At 37.5% G+C, this 6031-nt stretch overlaps 1 protein-coding gene across 1 annotated transcript in view; it reads left to right on the top strand.

Moving 5' to 3' along the window:
* The first annotated feature begins 5339 nt into the window (after window positions 1–5339).
* The window catches only part of LOC113074161 (plexin-B3-like), a 42314-nt gene continuing 41622 nt past the window's right edge, over window positions 5340–6031 (top strand). The window contains 1 exon segment of the mRNA XM_026246913.1: window positions 5340–5473. The gene's annotated coding sequence lies outside the window, so the exon portion shown is untranslated.

The following is a 6031-nucleotide window of genomic DNA, read 5'->3' as shown; positions in this document are numbered from 1 at the left end:
AAAGTTGGGTTGGGAGCTGGGTCTATACTAAGCAAGCTATGATGACTTTCACCTTGATATTTTATATAACCGACTGGTTGAGGCCATCATAACGGACAGCGACACTGAACCGAGCTCTCTTCTGCGAAGTTCTCCTCAAAGTCCCTCCTGCACCGGAACGAACAAATACAAATCGCTGTTTGAAACAAGATGTGAAAGAGCCCAATTCAGTACTCGCGGTGTTCTGGTGTTCAGGGCTCGCGCAGAGAAAGGCGTCTCGAGACGCTAAAAATAAGCGTTTTCAAGTGTTTTGATCAAAACACTTGAACATCGAATTTGCTTATTTTTGCTCTAGTGTCGACAAATACATACGAAATATGTCAAAATATCCACCTTTGAAATTATTCTAAAAACAACTGTCAGTTATTTCTCAAGTGAAAGTAAACAGTTGAGGAAAAAATGGGATGTGTATTATATTGGATGCGTTCATGGTCTCTTAAAGTGACCGCGCCTAATTTAGCGACTGGCTGCTGTAATGTTAATCCAAGAAAATGAAAGAAAATCACTCACTGCTCTTGAATGAATTAGTTTGTAGTTTTAACAGTCAAACCAAAAATTATTCAGACACCAGATATATTTTTTTGATATATATAGCAAAACTGTAATAATGTGAGAAATGTTGAAGGTGTCTAAATAAATGTAGGTTTCATTGTATATTTCATTTTTACATCGAAGACTATCCAGTGCTTTTTTACATTTAATTATTAAGTTTCTGTACCTTGACACCTACAAACTTGAAAAAACCTTAAACATTGTGTAAATAGCACAAATAAATAAAAATAAACGAACATACAAAAAAAAAGACAATTTCAAACAGGGCCCACTGGTACAACCTTCACCGGGTTCCCGCTTGTACAATGTGGAATTAGTTTACAGCTTTTTCAAGCAGTTTGTGATGCATTTTGGAAACAGGAGATGTACATTTGTAATGCACCATCTAGCTTGATAAACCCCTTCTCAAAGACTTACTGTTTGTCAATTTTATTTGGGTAACACATATATTCTGAATGCCGTTGGCAGAATTCGAATGAGCCATTTTAATCTAGATTAATCTAGATTAATTTCAAGATCACAGTGAGATTAATCTAGATTAAAAAAATTAATCTATGCCCACCTCTAAAATAAATTTAATAAATATAATGTCTTCAGAATATTACAACTGGTACACTCACCTTTTCTGTTTGAGATCCGCCACCCCCCCCCCCAAAAAAAAAAGATTTATGAGTATTTTTCCTCCTCCTCTTTTTTTTTGAGGGGATTTTTTATACATATAATTCTGAAATTTCTACCTGTACCTCACACAAACCTATTCTATGACATTACAAGTCACACGATCTTCTTTAATTAGGTTTTCCAGTGTTTTCTTTGGTCCTCTTTGGAGCTTATAAGATATGCTCACTATAGAAAAGATGAATGTTTAGACTCATCATATTTTTAACATCTGCTGTGTTAAATATATCAGCATGTGGAGTCAGACTGACATGAGGGTGAGTAAATGATGACAGAAGTTGTATTTTTAGGTAATCTAATCCTTTAATCAGAGCATAACTGGCACATTAGATCACCGGTTTCTGGATGAACCTTGTTTGTTTGCTGTAGCCAGTGGCCTCTCTTTAACTTTAAATGCAGTCCCTAATGTAACACGCATCCTACAGGCAGCTATCTGAATAAAATTGATTATTGCTTTCAGGCATCCCTAAGATGTTTCGCCCCCCTTTCCAGAATATTAACACTTTGGATATATATTGATGTCTGATCTGGTGTGGATGTGCATGTGTGCGTGTCTGGATGTGTGTGCACTCTCTATTCACTGTCCTTGTGGCCAGTGTGTATTTGGACATGAAGAGCCGTTTAGTGTCCTCCTAACAAATCAGCATTGTTCTGTTGTGGGGCCAGTCCTTGGCTCCGGGAGTGTAAATAGACAACTGTTGGGCGCTGCGCTTCCTGCCAAAACTTCTTATGTGAACATACGCTCCGAGCCCATTCCTCCAAACTTGGCCCTCCACAGTCGGAAACACGTTGCTATTTCTAAATCTGTGCCTTTGTCATGAGAACCGTTTTATTTTAAAGCAGTTGTAATTAAATGAGTGCCAATTCTCATCTTATTGCATCTCCTCCTTACTCTCCTCCCCCTCGCTTCATTATTTCAGGGATGCGTCCATTTTTGTTCCACCTGCCAATAATGGTTTCCACCCACCGCCGCGCAGATTTCCCCCCAATTACTGCATGTCACCCTTTCACCCCATGGCCCCCTCCCTCCCTCCCTCCCTCCCTCCCAGTCCATTCATTACGCTCAGCCTCCCTCTCACTCCGTCTTTCTCTGGCCACTCTGTCCGTCTTCTTCCCGTCTTTGTGTGCTGGATTAATATTTTATGAGCTCCTTTATAACGGGTGTTCACTGCTGGGCAAACAGCCCCAGCTGAGCCCCCCCGGTCTCATCAGTAAACCCACTGGGGAGCTCTGCTCTCTCAGCTCTCTCCCCTTCACTGACTCTGTCACTCTTTCTATCACTTTCTTCTCCATCTCTAACTAAACACAATGAGCCGTCATCATTTCTTTGCTGTGTCAAGGTGATTTCATGCTTTTGTGTGAGGCAAGGTTGTTATAGTCAAGGAAATCTAAAACCATAGATACAAAAACATCAAATATATATATATATATATATTTAATGTTAAACTTATTTTACTTTAGTTGGCTGCCATGGCAAGATTTCTTATTTTCACTTAGTTTAACTAACCCATTATATATATATAACTTGCCAAGGTGACAGTTATTTAATTTAAATAGATGTACTGAAATAACTAAAATGAAAACTAAACCTGAAATAAAAAAAAATATGTAAATGACAGCAAACAATAAAATTACTAAAACTTTACAATTGTAATAAAAACAAAAAATAAAAATAAAGAATATAGTTTTTTTTCAGCTTTGCCAAGGAGATGTTTCTCATGTTCATTTAGTTTAATGGGGTCATATGATGCGATTTCAAATTTTCCTTTCTCTTTGGAGTGTTACAAGCTCTTGGTGAAAGAAGATCTGGAAAGTTGCAAAGACTAAAGTCTCAAATCCAAAGAGATATTCTTTATAAAAGTTAACACTCGTCAACGTCCCCTGAAACAGCTCGTTCTAACACACCCCCACATGTCTTTGTCAGTATGTGGGAAGATTTGCATAACACCGCCCAGATGTTCACGCAAAGAAAAAAGGCGTACCTTTTATTCTCATTGTAATATCGTTGTTGACCCGCCATGCTGTGTGTTTCACTGTGAAAGCGAAACTATTTTGTTTGGCCTTCCAAAAAATATGTGCTAGTCACTGAGGAAATACGTCAACTTTGCTCTGTGGATCGCAGCATCGGTTTTCACCATGGACGAAGCGGCGTCCAGCCTGGAGTCGTCACATGTGGTTGCTGGAAGACCAAGTTAAGCTCCTTCGTAGAATCCACCTGCCGCACTGTACTCAAACCAGCCACAGCTCACTCTAGACTCTAGAGTTGTGTGACTTTGTTCCATTGAGAAAGTGAAGCTACTTTGTTTTTGCCTTCCAAAAAAAAAAACACGATTAGAAATCATGTTTATATCACGTTTATAATGGGTTTTATGTTTATGTCTCATCGCTCTGACCTCACAAGGCTTCACAATATGTTAAGAGGAGTACACACACACACACACACACACACACACACACACACAAACACACATGCACACACATATATATACTGTATATGTATGTATTCACAATGAGCTGCACATAAGTTATGCAATTACACAAGGCCCAGTTTCGAATCACAGCTGATTCTAGTTGATTTGTTCTTAATGGACAAAGGCACTGAAGCAATTTTCAGAAAAGTGCATGTATGTTACATTTTCCCCATTGGAGTCTTTAAAATGTATCCCTTTTTTAATGTACTTGTAGGTTGACACCGTGGGAAATGTCACAGCCGGGTGACATTTGACAAATGAAGCCCAGCGGATGGCGAAGAATCTATTAAAGGCGGCCCATTTGAGAGATCTGCATTCATTTCATTTGGTATTGTCTGAACCTGACAGTATCCATGTCAAAACCCGGTGCAACAGAAACACACGGGTGTCACACCCCATCTGCTTTCTCCAGCTGCGACACAGAGAGGCATGTCCCAGCCCCCCCGCAACACCCCAAATCCACCCGACATGGGGCTTTAAATGCAGCGTGCTTCAGTTAATGCTCGAATGCCAGCATTAAATATTAAGGGGAGGTACTGCAGGCTTAAGTGGTGATTTTGGGTGGATTAAAAAAAAATTTGGATTTAATTTTGACCCTCTGCGACATGTTGTTTATCTAAAGCTAAAGAATTGCAAAAAATTAAAAAAATAAATAATTAGAACTGGATAAAACTTTTTAAGTAACAGTTTGTAATGTTATATGAAATATGTTTTGTACCGATGTACCACATGTACAGACAACTATTTTTAAATATTGCATCTTAAAAGATATCTCTCATAATTCTAAATGGGTTTTTGTAAAAATGCATGTTCATATACATACGTTTTACTAAGTTTGTTGTCAAAATAAATCTTTTGAAAAAAATTGTGATGGTTTCTCTGGGATCTACATCACTTTTAATAAATGAAGATTTTTTATTATTATTTACTTATCCCAATTTGCACATATTAAGATTAAATCAGAATGCAAAATTAAAAAATTGTTCTGTTTGTACTTTCTGAAGTTTCATTTTCAATAAAGGAGCTGTTAATGATTTCATTTTAGCCATTTTGCTAAATTAAGACAAAAGGGCCTCTCTCTCCTGCCCTCAAATGACAGCCCTGAATCAGCTAATTAAATTGTTCGACAGGTTCTAGTAATTGTCTAAATATCTAAATATTATAATCATTTCAGTAATATCTGTCAGATAATAAGGTGTGATTATCTGATACTCCTAGAAAAATTAATTAGAACACATTTAATGAAAAGGAAAATGTATTAATACCGAATATCAATAAGCACAATAAAACTGAAAGGGAAAAATCAGTATGCCTAATGTTGATGCCTAAAGATTACAATTAAAAAAGTTGATGCCTAAAGATTACAATTAAAAAAGGTTTATTGCTTCAACATCAACAAAAAGGCTGAAAAATAAAATGCTATTATAAAAGGAAAATGTTTTGTCTTATCTGTTCACCTGTAGTACCTCCCCTACGTAAGGACAAGCCCCGCCCACTCTACCAGCGCTTCACTGAAACTGTTTCATGACGCTCGGAAAGCCCCGCCCACTCCCACCCCATAGCCGCTCGCGCTGCTCGCCGGAGTCTCGACTCGGAGCTGCTTCACAGCAATGTAGCACACGCATAATGGGATTTACCGGGTTCGCTTTCAAACGCTTGTGTTGTTGTTTTAAAAATTAACGAGACTTTTGCTTTGACTTCAAAGGGGATGAAACGCAGTGCCGCTGAATGAAGTGAGTAACTGTTCGCTGGGAAACTTTTGGGTGTTTATGCGTTTTTAGATTCTGTTATTCACTAGATGCTTCTAAAAACACTCTATTCATCTTTTGTTTTGTTTTTTAAGATTAAATTAAGTTAAGATTAAGTTATTGCGAATGTCAGTGGAGAAGTTCTCTAGTTCATTAAATTAAGCAATGCGATTAGGAGTAATTTTCATTTACCTGACGACAGGAATCTCATTTTAGTATTTCATAACTAACCATCAGATCACCGAACATATTGCATCTTTGTGTTCAGCTCGTTGTTCGTTGTGTTCGGTTTATATTTTATAACCTTTCAGAAGGTTGCTGGGACAGACCTCTGAGAGTATTCATTGATTTTTGCTCCTGCATTCTGTTTCAAGCTCTAACAAGCATCACTTTGATAGAAAAGGAAGAAAGAAACATGAAAGCAAAAAGGTTTTCATCTTTATTTAAGAGTCTGCTATTGAAATGTAGTTTGCAAGCATTTTTAAACTACCTGATAATTGCTATCTAAATTGCCAACTGTTCTTTAATGCATTTCATTTTTCT

Source organism: Carassius auratus, unplaced genomic scaffold, assembly GCF_003368295.1.
Source record: "Carassius auratus strain Wakin unplaced genomic scaffold, ASM336829v1 scaf_tig00013767, whole genome shotgun sequence".
In the NCBI taxonomy this organism is placed as follows: domain Eukaryota; kingdom Metazoa; phylum Chordata; class Actinopteri; order Cypriniformes; family Cyprinidae; genus Carassius; species Carassius auratus.
Note: the sequence above shows the minus strand (reverse complement) of the source record. Positions and strands in the feature narration are given on the sequence as shown.